Genomic DNA, 16,574 nt, shown 5'->3' on the forward strand with positions numbered 1-16,574 from the left:
CCCACATTTTACAGTGAAGAAAATGGAGACCCACAGAGATGACCAGTAACAGCATGCAATTCTAGAGTGTATATTTGATGGCAGTGTTGTGCTAAAGGCTTTGCTTACATGAACTCTTATCCTCATAGGAATCCCTTGAGGCAGGCACTATAATTAACCTCACTTTACAGACAAGGAAAAGAAGGCCTATAGAGTTTACATGCCTCACCTAGGGTCCCCCGGATAGTAAGTGGTGGAGCCAGGCTTTGAACCCAGTGCCCAGCAGGCTCTTCTGCTTAGGGGAGGTATTGAGGTGTCTCACAGGTCAGACCAGTGAGATATTAGGGGCTGAGGTTCAGATCCCACTCAGTGTTTCTGGGATGCATTTGGTCTCTAACATGGCCACATGGCACACAGGGCCTGAAGGGGCTGGTGGCTTCATCACTGAGTTCCATAGTTATCCAATAGTACAAGAGAATGGACTACCACACAGAAAGGCTGTGGCTCCCACAGGAAATCAAGACACAAGGAAAAGGAGAGCCTAGACAAAGCTTAGTGCACTGTATTTAACCTTGCTACCCTCGGGCCTCTTGGATTTCTTCCAAGCCCTCAGTCTCTGGGCACCAGCCCAGCTCACCTCGCAGGCATCCCTGAACATCCTTGGGGTTGCAGATGGAGCACCGAGTGACAGAGGACTGAACAGATCCCCCCAACCCTGAGGTGGGATGTGTACCATGTACCTTTTGTACCATGCTAAGGGGTGTGTGTTCAGGTGGAAATAGCATCAGATTGGTAATCAATACACCTCAGCTAAAATCTCAGTTGTCTATTTTGCCACACTTGTGCTTGGGAAAAGCATACAATCATGTAACTGCATGTGACCTCTGTTTCTGAATATAATCAATGGGAATAACATGGCTCCCAACTACCTGATAAGGGATGTGAGTGGACAGAACAAGGCAATTCATGAGAAAATACATTTTAATAACAAAACTTTTCCACAACTCTAACAAAGTCCTAGAGCAGCTTGTTTTCATTTTTAAAATCTACATTCAGAGAAGGAATTCTTCCTCCTTCCTTGCACAGGTATAAGATACTCAGGTGATAATGGCTTGGCTGTGTTCCCACCCAAATGTCATCTTGAATCGTAGTTCCCATAGTCCCCACATATCGTGGGAGGGATCTGGTGGGAGGTGACTGGATCATGAGGACGGTTCCCCCATGCTGTTCTCATGATAGTGAGTGAGTTCTCACGAGATCTGGTGATTTTATAAGCCTCTGGCATTTCCCCTGCACTTCTCCCTGCTGCCACCTTGTGAAGAAAGTGCCTTGCTTCCCCTTTGCCTACCACCATAATTGTAAGTTTCCTGAGGCCTCCTCTGCCATGCTGAACTGTGAGTTAATTAAACCTCTTTCCTTTATAAATTACCCAGTCTCAGGCAGTTCTTTAGAGCAGCATTAGAATGAACTAATACATCGGGGGAATAAATCAAGCACCAGATTTGAGAATAAAAGCTCTTCAGAAGGAACTATTGCTTCCTGCTGCTACAGGAAAAAAATCTTACAGCACACTGGGTGAAAGCAGATGTACGAAAGAGGACATACTATGTGATTCTATCTATTTAAAGCTCAGAAAAAGACAAAATTAATATATAGGGTTAGGAGTTAGGATTCTTGACCTGGAAATTTATTACATAATCATGTTCAGTTTGTGAAAATTCATTAAGTGATATACTTACAATTTGTGTACTTTTCTACCTCTCTGTTTTATCTCATTTAAAAGGTTTAGCCTAGGCTGGGCATGGTGGCTCACACCTGTAATCCCAGCAATTTGAGAGGCTGAGGCAGGCAGATCACCTGAGGTCGGGAGGTCGAGACCAGCCTGACCAACATGGAGAAACCCTATCTCTACTAAAAATTCAAAATTAGCCGGGCCTGGTGGTGCACGCCTGTAATCTCAGCTACTTGGGAGGGTGAGGCAGGAGAATCACTTGAACCTGGGAGGCAGAGGTTGTGGTGAGCCGAGATTGTGCCATTGTGCTCCAGCTTGGTCAACAATTTTTTTTTTCTCAAAAAAAAAAGGTTTATCCTAAAAAATTTTAATGCCATTAAGCGTTAATCCAGTTTCACATCACAGAGGTTGGAAAATTAAGGCCTATGGAATAAATGTAGGCTTCAGGGTTTCTTCTCTTTGTCTGTTTTTGCTTTTTGGGGGCAGGCATGATGTCTCAAAATTTTCTTTTCTTTTCTTTTCTTTCTTTTTTTTTTTTTTTTGAGTCTCACCCTGTCGCTCAGGCTGTAGTGCAGTGGCATGATCTTGGCTTGCTGCAACCTCCGCCTCCCAGGCTCAAACAATCCTGCCTCAGCCACCCGAGTAGCTGAGATTACAGGCTTGTGCCACCACACCTGGTTAATTTTTGTATTTTTAGTGGAGACAGGGTCTCTCCATATTGCTCAGGCTTGTCTTGAACTCCTGACCTCAAATGATCCACCTGTCTTGGCCTCCCAAAGTTCTGAAATTACAGGTGTGAGCCACCGTGCCCAAAAATTTCTTCTCTAGTTGCTGTTTTTTGTTGGTTTGTTTGTTTGGGTCAGAGTCTTGCTCTGTTGCCGCACCTGGAGTGCAGTAGTGCAATCATAGCTCACTGCAGCCTGCAACTCCTGGGTCCAAGCAATCCTCCTGCGTCAGCCTTCTGGGTAGCTGGGACTATAGGTATGCACTACCATGCCCAGCTAATTTTTTTATTTTAGAGAGTTGGGGTCTCACTATATTGCCCAAGCCAGTCTTGAACTCCTGATCTCAAGCTATCCTACCTCAGCATCCCAAAGTGCTGGGATTATAGGCATGAGCCACTGCACCTGGCTAAAATTCTTTGATGGTGCAGTAGTGGTAGGCTTGGAGCTCTGCAAGCCTGTGGAAGTGTTGGGTATACTTGCCATTTCTCTTGTCCTCAATTCTCTCTAAAATGTTACACCTGGCCAACTTCACCCTCGCTTATAACCTGCCTGACCCCTGAGTGCATCTGAGTTTACAGTCTCTTAAAATCCTGACTCCACAGCATGCCAAATAAGTAACCCTCGACCAGTTATTCAGTCTCTCTGTGTTTGTTTCCTCATCCTAAAATTGTAATACAGCCCCAGAAGGTTTGGTTTTTGTTTTTTAACAAGGATCAAATGGTTATTTAACACAATGCCAGCCACATAATAGATCCTGAACAAATGGAAGTGATAGCTATTATTACCAGTAATAAAATCACAAATAATAAAAATGTTCAATCAAGTAAGATTGCTGACTCCCAGTCATTCTCTCACAAGAACCACTGCTGAGCTGGTCCTTGCTCAATCCCATTTGCCACGTCAGGGTTTTCCTCGACCACGTTTAATAACCAGTTTCCAGATCTGGATATTGGGGGCTGTAAATTTCCCTGGTTACTGTTGCCAATGACAGGGAAGGAAAGACTTGTATAATTACCACTTGTACTTCCACAAGACACAAGAACTCAACTTGAGAGCAAGAGTTTTGGACAATAAAACACCAGGTTTTAAAAATTCAGGAAAGACCTGCCCAACTTGTGTGATAAGAAATGTGGGCCTGGTTAGAAAAACAGAAAAAGGCCTAATGCCAGCATGGCATATGCACCATAAGCCTTCAGTTTGAATAGGACCATTTCCTCTTTCCCACACAAATGCTGCATATTTACACATCTGTAAGAATTAAGGCTTTAGGATTAGCCATGGGTTGGTTAGGAATCAGTACCTTTGCCTATGTCCAAAATCCGTAGCCTTGGTTTTCAATGTTCTTTTGTAATACAGTTGCCTGTCTTAGTTGATTTTACAGCACGATTGTTTGCCATGTTGTTCAACATTCTTCAAACAAAGTAGCTGAATGGGTTCTATGAAAATATCCCATGTCTGAAACCTACTAGGACTTTTGGAAATATTAAGACATTATAAGGCCATTTGGAAGTGCTTAAGATAGATCTTTGCAAGGTGTCAGATTTGGGTCCCAAACTCTAGCTGATGATATTCTGGTTTCTGAACATTATGTTTTTAGCTTCAGAGAAACGAGGTGGAACTGGGTTGCAGCGAAGGAACTGTCTTGACTTTCAATCCCACAAAAGTGTTCAATTTTTGAAAAAAAGAAAATAGAAAAGCTTTACAATTGTTTCCCTCACAAGGTCTGTGCATTAGCAAGCTAGCATCCTTGCAGTAGGCATGTCTCACAGTTGGTGTTTCTGAAAGGAGCTGACCCCATCAGCACAGGACCAAAGGGGTTGAAAAAAGATTGAACAGATTGAGCAGTGATGGGAGACAGAATTGGAATTTCTTGAGGTGACCAGTCCCAAATCTCCTGTACTTCCAGAAATTATGAAGTCATGGGAGAAGAATTTCTCCAAGAGTCTGATTTGGCTGCTCAAATAAACTGAAATCCAACAAATCCAAAAGTGGCCACTGAATTCTTAAAGAACAAGCTCATAGCATGACGTGTGGCTGGTTGTAAAGGGGTTGTTGCCCTCCCACCAATCTAACTAAATGGGGCCTTATTTTCCTTTTGGTAATAACAATTTCACCAAAACCTCACCTTGCCCCAAACCAGTCAAAATTGATAGAGTAATTTATTTTAAATCACCAAAGACTCAAGTGGACAGAAAGGAATAAAAATTTGCTTCAGGAATTTGGAGGGGCAGGGCCTTTTGCAAAATTGGACCAGAGGGGTCATTAATAGCATTTTCTCCAACAGACCGATTTTCTTTACATATGCCTTTGGAATTATTAGCTCAAAGAATAGATTTCTTTTGGCCCACCTGGAAGTCTTCTCTTTTCCTAACCTATGACTTTGGATTATACAACTTTACCTACTGTTGAAAGTATACAGCTGAAAAGAGTAAAGGGTATTTGACTGAAGAGTGAACATGAACTCAAAGGTAAGTAATTGGATTCCAGATTTTGTACAATTCAAAGATCATTTATGTTCATCTTTTCTTAGTCTCAACATCAGAGAAATTGCAAGATGCTCCCTAAACCTTTTCATGTTCTACAGATTCTCTAAAGAAAAGAACACACAACCAGCACTTCTTTGTAGAACAATTCTCCCTTTATCCTCTAAAACTGTGCACACAGGTCTGATTAAATGTAAGAACTAGGTAAAATGAATACCACATTTGGAGCAAGGAGTTGTATTTTTTATTTTTTAGCCAATACTTTAGAAAAATCTGATGTCAGTTTGGACATTGCTGTTGAACCAATCCAGTTCGATGCAGCTGCAGAAATCTCATTTAAGGCCAGTCATTTAAGGAGGAGGGCATATAACTGGATATTAGCACATGGTGGTAGCCAATCAGTTTTTGCATTTGATTGGAATTTCGGAAGATAATTGTTTCATTCCCAGGCCTGTCTCTGGCTCGCCATTTGACCTCAAACTAATTGCTTAATCTCTCTTGACTTCAGATATTCTATCTTGAAAGTGATAATAATAATAACTTCCAACTACCTATCTCATCCGGGTATTGAGTGGATTAATGGGGTCATGTTTGTAAAGTCTTGGAAAATTCTCAAGAGAAAAAACGTTCTACCTCTTTTTTGATTCTGGTTGGTAATGTTTTAGGGCCATGGATGGGTAGGGCTGCATTTAATGAAGTCATTATTACAGAGTCATGTTCTTTCCTTCTTTATAACTAAGGAAAGACCTCTATTGAAAGCAGAACTTTTTTCATCACTATGAAATATCTGATTCTCTTTGTTGGTGCTGGGACTCCTGTGGTAAACCAGGCTTTCTCCTCTATCTAAATAGTACATGAAGCTCTGAGGAAGTAACTATGATTTCATGGCCACAGGGAATAACTCAGAATATTTCTACTTCAGTAATTCATAGACTTTTGGGGTTAAACAGACAGGATTGAGACCTGTCTCTGCCACTTCCTGACTGAGTGGCCCCAAGCAAATCACTCAATGTTCTTGTGCTACCTTTATGCTTAGCAGAATGTCCAACACATGACAAGCTGTCAGGAAGTATTGTCCACATTAATAATATGTGTAATAGTAACTGCATGCATTTTCTAGTGTCATGAAGAAGTATAATGAGTGCTAGTTCTTAGTGAACCAAAACTTAACTCATCAGAGTTTGTGCTTAACTTGGGTATTCATGGCCATCTATTAACAATATTCTCATTCTGTGAGCACTTTAGATTTAGGAAAATAGTAAATCAAAAGGAAATTGTGTCAGGGATTTATGCAAATTCCCATAGTATATTTTTGTGTCCATACTGATTTAGCCCAAGCTCTTGATTTTCCAGGTGCAATCCTGCAGGGTAGCTATGAAGAGCTGACATTTACTAAGAAAAAACTACATGATAAACACTGTGAATCCTGTTTTCTCATTTCCAGAAGGGCAGAAATTTATCTAATTTTTGCCCAACTCTGTGGCCCTGCCTGGTACATAGGAGGCTTACAGTAAGTGTTTACTGTGGGATAAATTGCTGAATCCATAGGGAAAATCTAGTTAATTTAATTTAAAAAAATTTTTGAGACGGAGTCTTGTTCTGTTGCCCATGCTGGAGTGCAGTGGCGCTATCTCGACTCACTGCAGCCTCTGCCTCCTGGGTTCAGTTGATTCTCCTGTCTCAGCCTCCCAAGTAGCTGGGACTACAGGCACGCGCCATCAAGCCTGGCTAATGTTTGTATTTTTAATAGAGGTGGGGTTTCACCATGTTAGCCAGGCTGGTCTCAAACTCCTGACCTCAAGTGATCTGCCTGCCTTGGCCTCCCAAAGTGCTGGGATTACAGGCATGAGCCACCGTGCCCAGCCTTAAATTTTATTTCTAATGGGCATAGGGCATCTAAAGTATTTTCTTCTCTCCTGTGAAAATATAGACTTTAACACTTAAAGTCAACCGCTAATGGATTTAGTTTACTTAAACCATTTAAATTGTGTTTCCAAAATGAAATAGTATCAGAAAAAGCACAGCAATCAAGAGAACTTTTCAAAGACAGTTGGTGACTTTCCCACTGATAGTCCCAAATATGTCAAAGCCAGATGTCCTGTAGATGTAGGTGTAGGTCACAGGCTGCATCTTCTGTCAGGCAGCCTCAGAGTGGTCTGTCTCTAAGAGAAACTCCTCACCTACTGTTTTCCTGCTTTGCATTCATGAGCTTGTCCTCAAAGTACTCCCAAGCCACTTGCTTAACTCACATATGGAGTCTCCTCCCACTCTGCACCATTAATTCATCAGCATTCACTTCCCATGGTTTCTTCCTGGCCGGACAAGATATTCTGCCTCAAGAGAAGACCAAACCTCCTGTAGCCTCTGTGAGGCTGTCCAAATCCCAGCAGGGAACAGGGATCTTCCATTTAACTCTAAACCTGACTTTGTCTTTTTTACTTAAACATTAATTTTTCTAAAACGACCAAACATTTTTGTATTGTCAGAGCTCTTTCAACTGCAAGGGATAAACCTTGATTTCCGAGGAGCATAATGGCCTTAGGCACAACTGGATGTGAGGGCTCTAATGAAGTCAGAAGACCAGTGTCCCATTTTTCTTGGCATTGCTGGGCTTTACTTCTAGCCTGCCTTCATCTTCAATGTTGCTTTTGTTATATGATGCCTCCCAACCCTTACCCAGAAACTCCACATTTACAGCCAAAGAGGTTAAAAATTTCAAAGGAAAGGTGGCTCCCCTCTGTCTCTATTGAAAAAAAAACAAAAATCCTGAGACTATCCCTGTTAGTCTAGTCTATGTCACATGACTCTTTTCTGATGGGCCCAACCTTAGTTACATGCCCCTACCTTAAGTCAGGGGTTGGAGCTAGCCTCACCAAATCATCTGTCCCGGAAGGAGAGTATAGGTGAGTCCTCAGAGGAGAGTCAAAGGTGCTCTTAACAGAAGAAGAAAGAATTGATGCTGGACAGGTGTTCAGACTAGGTGCTCTGTCTCTATAGCTGACATAATCCTTTGTCTTCTTTCTTCAGTAGTGCATCTACTTTTCCTCTATGCCTCGTGTCTCCCACGTACCTCATTGTGTAGCATTAATCAGCGTTACTCTCATCATCCTTATTGTGCAGGCCTGGATACTCTGCTTTATTGTGAGTCCTTGAGAGCAGGAGCCGTGGCTCATTTAGTTCACCATCCTCACTGATTAGCATAATTCCTGGCACATACATAGTAGATAATCTGGTGAGTTTTCCAAAAAGGAAGCAATTGATGATCCCCCTGGAAATCAAGTCCCTAACTGGGGTGACACTGTTCAAAGGTATGAACATGGTCTTAAGGCTCAAGTGAAAACTCCATCATAACAGCGACAGTTGTCACATAAGGAAGACACCTGGAAGCAAACTGAAGAATGTGCCATTATGAGTCTGCACTGCTGGGTTCAAAACAAAACAAATAGAAAGAAGCCACCTAATTTTGGCCTTGTGGACACTTCATGAGGTGTATGGCAACAGGCAAATGATTACAATTTTGATTTAAACATGAATACAATAATTTGAAATCCTGCCAGGATTTCATTTTAACCTCTGTAGATGACAAGTAGAGGACAAATGTAATTCTTTCTCACTGCTCTTCTGGGAGAATTGTCTTGGCATCTTTCTTTCTTCCTAATTCCCTTCTCCATCCTTTTCTTCCATCCTTCCCACCTCTCTTGGCTCTTCCCTTCTATCTCTCTTCATCTCTCCTATTTTTCTTCTGCTCCTGTCTGCTTTTGCCCTTAGCAGGAATCACAGCTCTTGATTTACAGGGCTCATTTAAATTCTGCCTGTGTGACCTTGGGCAAGTTGCTTCATCTTTTGGAGCTTACTCTCCTCATCTGTAACATTGGAATATTAATATGCATTACTAGTATTCCAGTCAGGCTCAATGATATTACATATGTAAAATGCTCAGCACAGACTAGAGGGAGTGCATTTGAAGAGAAATAGGAGAAAATTCTATCTGCTGTGGGGTAGTAGGGATTGTAAACAAGAGACTGTTTTAGTTCTAAGTTCTCCCTCTCTCAAACCAGCCTTCTCTAACAGAGTCCAAAGTGCCTAATCTGTTGGATGACAGTGCTTGGAAGCCCTGCCAATGAAATGGCCACTGCCGAGTGTTTGTCTCCTAATAGTGAGTGACTCACTTGCTTGCTGGATCCCCTTTGGACAGATTTCTAGGGTTAGCCAGCCAGCACAAGGAGGAATCCCTAATGTTGAACTTGGGTTTCAGCCCTTTAGCCCTGTTCCGGGACTACTGAGCTAAGAGGCCACAGGCTTAATGACTGCCCATGTAGCAGTAACATCCAGGATATGTTTACAAACATATCTGGGGGGCTCCCACCTCACCTATGCATTTGAGACTGTCTTTCAGAGCCTGTTCAAGTCTGGCACTCAGCAAGTGCTCAGTAATTATCTGTTGACTAAAATGGACAAACCAGTGTGATCTGGCATGTACAATCCTAATTTGACGAATGAATGAATGGGTGGGCCGCAAATGCTTGTTAAATGAATGGTTGATGATCCACAGTAGGTGACCCGTAAATATTTGTTGAAAGAGCAAACAATGGGATGAATGAATGAATGCACAGTGTATCGGTCATGTCTACGGCCCTTACTTTCCATAAGCTTCAAGCTACTCTTTGATTTATTTTTTGTAGCCATAATTCAGTCCCAATAAAGTCTTTAAATTTATGATTTGCTTTTATTTTCTGTTGGCAAATTTTGAAATAGATGTTGCTATCCTCTGGCTGGAATCCCATTTTCAAACAGCAAAGAGAGATTTTCAAACCTCCTTGAATGGAGCGTGCATGCAGGACAAGAGAGGGAAGGCGCTTATGTGCCCACTAATCTCTGTTATGACATAGCTGCATGACTAAGGACTGAGGGCCACAGGGGGAGGATCATGCTCCTGGGTTGAGCAGAAGAGGGTTGTCCGCAAATGACACGTGAGTGGAGCCATCATGTTCCTGTATATACTCAGTAGATATATGTACCTGCCGGAATAGGTAAATTTAATCCTTTGCTATTATTCATTTCACCTTCCTGAATTCTGTGGTATTTCCAAAGAGTGACTGCTTTTCTCCTGGGTTAAGGAGAAATCTTTGCTTAAGTCAAAACCACTTACCTTAAATACATTCAATGACATGGGGATCTTTTGCCCTGGGAATATTTCTGATGTTTTTCAAAGCCAATGAATTGTCATTTGACCTTAATGGACACATATAGATCACTGAACTGAAGATTAAACTGAGTGGAGAAAAGAAGCTTTTATCCAAAATGCACTGATTCATTGAGAGATTTTGGGGAAGTCATAAGAGTCATTTTTTTCACCATTGATGATTATAGCAGCAAAGTACACAAAATTAAAAGGACTTGGGATTTAATTCTGCTGTTTAGAATTACATCAGGTATCTTTTAAGGAGGTTGGGGATATTTACAATGAAAAAAAAGTATTAGGGTAACTCATGTTAAAATTCAAAAACCTGTAAAATTTTTATGTTCTAACTTTTCAGAACATTCTTGAAAATTTAAAAAAATACAGTCAGTCAGCTTCCTAGATGTTTTGTGTACAGCTTGATGTCAGGAATACCAAGTAACTTACTGAATGACTAAACTCTGTCCTTTTCACTTAGAAATGTTGAAGTATTGTGTAGTTCTCTTACCATTTTTCTCTCCATTGGTTTAATATTTTTTTTTTTTTTTTTTTTTTGAGACGGAGTCTCGCTCTGTAGCCCAGGCTGGAGTGCAGTGGCCAGATCTCAGCTCACTGCAAGCTCCGCCTCCCGGGTTCACGCCATTCTCCGGCCTCAGCCTCCCGAGTAGCTGGGACTACAGGCGCCCGCCACCTCGCCCGGCTATTTTTTGTATTTCTTAGTAGAGACGGGGTTTCACCGTGTCAGCCAGGATGGTCTCGATCTCCTGACCTCGTGATCCGCCCATCTCGGCCTCCCAAAGTGCTGGGATTACAGGCTTGAGCCACCGCGCCCGGCCTCCATTGGTTTAATATTAAAAATTGTGTAACATTTATCAGTGGGAATGTAAATTAATGCAGCCATTATGAAAAACAGCATTGAGGTTCCTTAGAAAGCTAAAAATGAAAAACTACTGTATGATCCAGCAATTCCACTTCTAAGTATATAAGGAAAAGAGATCAGCATATTAAAAAGATACCTGCACTCCCATGTTCATTACAGCATTATTTATTACAATAAATATGGAGACATGGAATCAAGTGTTCATCAGTGGGTGAATTGATAAGACAAATGTGGCATATATACACAATGGAATACTATTCAGTCTGACAAAAGAAGAAAATCTTATCATTTGAGACAGCATGAATGAACCTAGAGGAGATTATGCTAAGTAAAATAAGCCAGGCACAGAAAGGCAAATATTGCATGATCCCACTTACATACGAAATCTAAAAAAGTAGAACTTACAGAATTCAAGAGTAGAATGGTGGTTGCCAAGGTAGGGAGAGGGACGAGGTCTAAGGAGATGTTGGTCAAATGATGCAAACTTTTGGTTAGATAGGAGAAATAAGTTCAAGAGATCTATTGTATAATATGGCAACTATAGTTAATAACAAGGTATTGTGTACGTGAAAATTGCTAAGACTACAAATTTTCACTGTGCTCATCATAAAAGAATGTTAAGTATGTGAAGTAATGGATATAATAATTAGCTTGATTTAGCCTTTTCACCAAGTATACATGTTTCAAAACATCATGTTGTACACCAGATGTATGTACAATTTTTGTCAATTAAAACTAAATCAATTTTATTTATAGAAAAATTTTTAAAAATTATGTTATGTGGTAGTCTTGAGATTTGAGGATGCACTTTTATTCTTTGGCCAAAGTCTAACACTTGTCCAAATGTGTCCCCAGGTAGGCTTTCCAGGTGGCCATGAAAGGAGGACTGTTTGTTACTTCTTCTCTGGAAGGGATAAGTTTGATCTATTTAATTTTGCCATTAAAAGTAATGGCAGCCTGGCGTGGTGGCTCACGCCTGTAATCCCAGCACTTTGGGAGGCTGAGGTGGGTGGATCATGAGGTCAGGAGTTCAAGACCAGCCTGGCCGAGATGGTGAAACCCTGTCTCTACTAAAAACACAAAAATTAGCCAGGCATGGTGGCAGGCACCTTTGATCCCAGCTACTCGGGAGGCTGAGGCAGGAGAATCGCTTGAACGCGAGGGACGGAGGTTGCAGTGAGCCAAGATCACACCACTGCACTCCAGCCTGGGAGACAAGAGCGAGACTCTGTCAAAAAAAAAAAAAAAAAAAAAAAAAGAAAGAAAAAAAAAGTAATGGCAAAAACCGCAATTACTTTTGTACCAACCTAATATGTTTGAATCCAGTTTGGACCAAACCTGAGCATTAGCTGGCTGCTTTCTAATGAGCTTTTATACTTCTGCCATCTGTTTTCACAGCATGCTGAATTTGAAAACTTTGAAAACACTCCACTTTCCTAGATTTCCGTTCCGGAGAATGGACTTAGCTGAGCAGTTTAAAAACCTGCTATTATTAATACATATCCAGGAGTATGGCCATGTTTGAGTTGTTTGAGACTAAAAGTAATTATTGAGAACAGTCAAATCAGGTTTCCAAAGCCCAAAGCCACAGATTTAGACATATAATGTTGACAATTGCAAAAAAACCAAAAAAAAACCAAAAAAAAACCAAAAAAAAAAAAAAACCAAAATACAATCCCAGCATTTTCTCCTATCTCTCTGATAAAAAAAAAGTCTGCTTCTTCCATGTAAGTTAAGGGATTTGTATTCCCCAGAACCGGTTAATCTATATTCTTCTAAACCCAGCATGTAGATGATCAGTGGGCCACATAGAATATGAAATGGAAAACACAGGACTGAACATACCAGCTACCATTCATAAAACATGCCAGTTAGGAGCAAACAACTTTTCAGAAGAAACACTATGACAAAAGGGGAGAGTAAATGGAATCCCGTCTTTCTTCAGATGAAAACTATTTATCTTATTAGACTCTTTCCACTAAGCCAAGCCTTATACAGGTGAGGCCAAGTGAAAAAGTGGGGGCACATATGGGAAACCAGAGAGACATCTTCTAAAAAATAGTTTTGTCTTTATTTATAGGTAAAGTGTGGTGATTAAGTCCCTTGTATTTAAAGTCAGATTACCACGGTTCAAACTTTGCTTAGCAGTGGCGTGGCCACAGGTAAGATCATTCGCTTATTCACTTATTTAGAACACATTCTTTGTGTGAGTCAGTAGGGGGTTGTGTCATAACTATGAACAAGGCCAACCAGGTCCTTGCCCTCCTGGAGCTTACATTCTATGGAGAGAAAACAAGACAGACAAGTAAACAAATACACTTATAAATAAGATAATTTTAGATCAAGATGAAAGAAGACAATCAGACAAAGTAAGGGAGTAGAGAATCATGGGGGAAGGACAGCAGCTTCTTTGAGATTGATGTGTACGACGAGGAGGTGACTTAAAGGGAGTGAGGGTGACTGGTCAGAAGGGACAGCGTTGCAGGCAGAAGGAAGAACAAGCACAAAGGATGCATGTGGATGACGCTGTCCTGAAGTCCAGGTTAACTTGTTTTGATTTTATCTGATAAACTCTGGGGAGCCTCTGAAGGGCTTTCAGCAGAGATGTGATGTGACCTGAGCAGCATCAGGGAGAGACAGCCCTCATGCCCTCATTCACTCCTTCAGGGATAACAAGCTCTTTCCAGAGAGAAGGGAATTCTCAGGGCACTGCCGAATACAAGGTAAGAATTCAAGGTGAATTGCTGAGTATGGATGCTGTCTTTCTTGAGGGCGGTGGGGCAAGGGCAGAGACGTCAAAGCCAGCCAGTTAATGAAATAAGAACAAATCTTTGACAGCTCCATTGAGCTGGGCTTGAATCAGGCATTCCTGGTGTGGCTGAATCTGGTTATGTGCACGTCTGGTGTTCAGTGGAGTGAAATCAGAAGCTGTCAGGATTTGCAACTCCTAAAACAGCTCGGCTTTATCAAAATCAGGACCTCTTTGAACTTTCCCTTTTCTCCACAACGCAGATAATAATAGGATCTATCTCACAAAGTAGTGAGGATGAAACAAGGCAATGAATGTAAAGAGTTTAGACAGGGCTGGCATCTGGCACATAGAGCTCAGTAAGTGTTGCCAGCAATCATTGTGATTGTTTATTACTGATTATTATCTCAGCACATACCTGCCTCATCTTTGTTGAATTCCATCATATAGGCATAGCCGGTGATCCTATAATTGCCACATTTCTCTCCTCTTCCCAGCCCTTACCCCTACTCTCCTCAGGCTCCTAGTTTTTCTCCAGATTTCACCTGGGGACCCAGGGAGAGACATTTACAGTGCAGAAATCATCACAGTAGCTGCCATTCATCAAGCTATCTCCATGGGCAGAGCTGGACCAAGGTCCTTTATACATTATCTCAATTATGAGAACAATCCTAATATGTTTGTTTCCTATGTCCACTGTAGAGGTGAGAAAATTGAGGCTCAAAAGGGTAAGTGACCACTACAGGGTCACTCAGTCAGCAAGAGGCAGAGCTGGGATTCAGACTCACATCCATCTGACCCTCATGTTCCCTAACATGAAACAAAATTAAAGCATCCATTTAGTGCCCCCCAAGGCACCACTGACTATGAAATGGTCATAGTCAACATAACATATAACACATAACACATAAGTGTTATATGAGGGAAGGACACCCTATTCAACAAACGGTACTGGGATAATTGGCATATAACACATAAGTAAGTTAGGAGGGCATAGTGAGTAATCAGGCTCAGTGCAAGGAGAATTTGAGAGTCTCAAAGAGCCTCCTGGAGTCAACCCAGAATCCAAAAATGTCCTATAATTTCAAATGAGCCTTTTCCCCCCACAGGCCAGTGGCAGCACAAAGTGATAGCATTACTTTGACTGTGGCCATGTGGTGGTGAGGAAGCCCCTGACCCCTTTCCGGCCTCTTTGTCTTCTTTAGGGCTCCATCTGTGGCCCTGCTCACACAGCCCTGCTGGTCTTGACTCTGAGGCGAAGGAGTAAACATCTTGGGGCTCTTTATTAGTTTATTTCAGAAGATGGAGCCTGTTTGCCCCTGGGGCCCATCCCTCTTTTATGGCCTCCAGCCTTTCTTGACAAATTCTAGTGACTGGAGAGAAAACCGCTTTCTACAGCAGATCATTAAAACACCACTATAAACCCAGGGCCATAAAATATTATTTGCTGGGCATAAAAGGGGGGTAGATTTTCCCAGAATGACAACCCAGGTCCTGCTTTCTCCTGCTGGGAAAGGCGGCACAGGGATGCAGTCGTTCATAAATTCCTTATCTTGCACTCCGCTTTGTGAATAATCCGCTTGGGAGAGCAGCCAAAAATATTGATTTATTTGTTCCACAGATTCAAAAGCATTTTTAATGAGTAGAGCGTGGTGATGCCTTGCCAGTATGTCTTCGGATGACTCAATCTGAGGCACACACCCAAATGCACACACGGTTTGCAAGGGGAAACATGAAGTTCCACAAACTGGAGGTCTGTCGAACACGAACCTTCACAGATGGAAAGGCATTGATATCTCTCCTTCCAACTGTCTGCTCATTTCCCAGCCAAACCAATCAATACCATAATAGGACTGGTGCTTACAACTGAGCCTGGCTTTCTAAGGTAGTCCCCACCCCTACCCACTATTGAAGGGTCAAAAGGGATTTCAGGTTGGTTCTCCTTAACACCTTCCTCTGAAATAATTCTTTCATCCATTCGCCCATTCATTTGGTTGTTACTACGAAGCACCTACTAAGTGTCAGGCACTGTTCTGAGGACTGGGGATCCAGCCATGGAAAACGCAGATGAGGTCCTGCTGACATGAAGCTTGTTGCTTCTGGGGTATAATCTCAGCACACTCATTATTAATATTAGCAGATAAAACTCACAACTCTTTATCTGAAGTCCTTGGGACTAGATGGTTTTGTTGGAAACTTTGGGAAAATAAAATTGCACATTGATATTAATTTGCAAGCAGCCCAGTGAGGTCTGGGGAAATACCCAGTAATCAAATGCATTCATATTTATTCAGTGAAGAGTATTCCTAGCAAGTGGAATAAATCAAGACTATGTCTTGTCATGTGAGGTCCGGTTTTGCCACCACAGGAGTTTGAAAACCTCTGTTTTCAGAGCTGCTTTTTTTCTAGAAGAGCAGGCATTGAGTGCCAGGTAAGTGCCTGACCCATGCTAGGAGCATTCCTAGACATCATGTTTCATTCTCACCACTCCCCTGATTTTCAAGCTCATCTCATTTCATTCTCAATGCATTTCTACAAGGTAGATCATGAAATTTCTGTTTGCTGCTGCTGTTGTGTGTAAGAGGGTTCTGAAGTGCTGGCTGAGAGGCTAGACAAGGTGTGACAGCTGGGAAGTGGCAGGGCAGGGACTGGAACTCTAGATTCCACAGCCGGCACTCTTAACCACTAACCAATACCGACTTCCACTAGAGGAAAGACTGCAGAACAGGAAATAGCACTGTTTGGGCTGTGTCTATACAAGCAAAGGCAATTGGAGAGAAGCAGGTGATTATCCAGATAACTCAGAAAATAGCCATTAAAAAAAAAAAAAAAAGGGGTTTGTGGTTG

Source organism: Papio anubis, chromosome 2 (assembly GCF_008728515.1).
Source record: "Papio anubis isolate 15944 chromosome 2, Panubis1.0, whole genome shotgun sequence".
Classification (NCBI taxonomy): domain Eukaryota; kingdom Metazoa; phylum Chordata; class Mammalia; order Primates; family Cercopithecidae; genus Papio; species Papio anubis.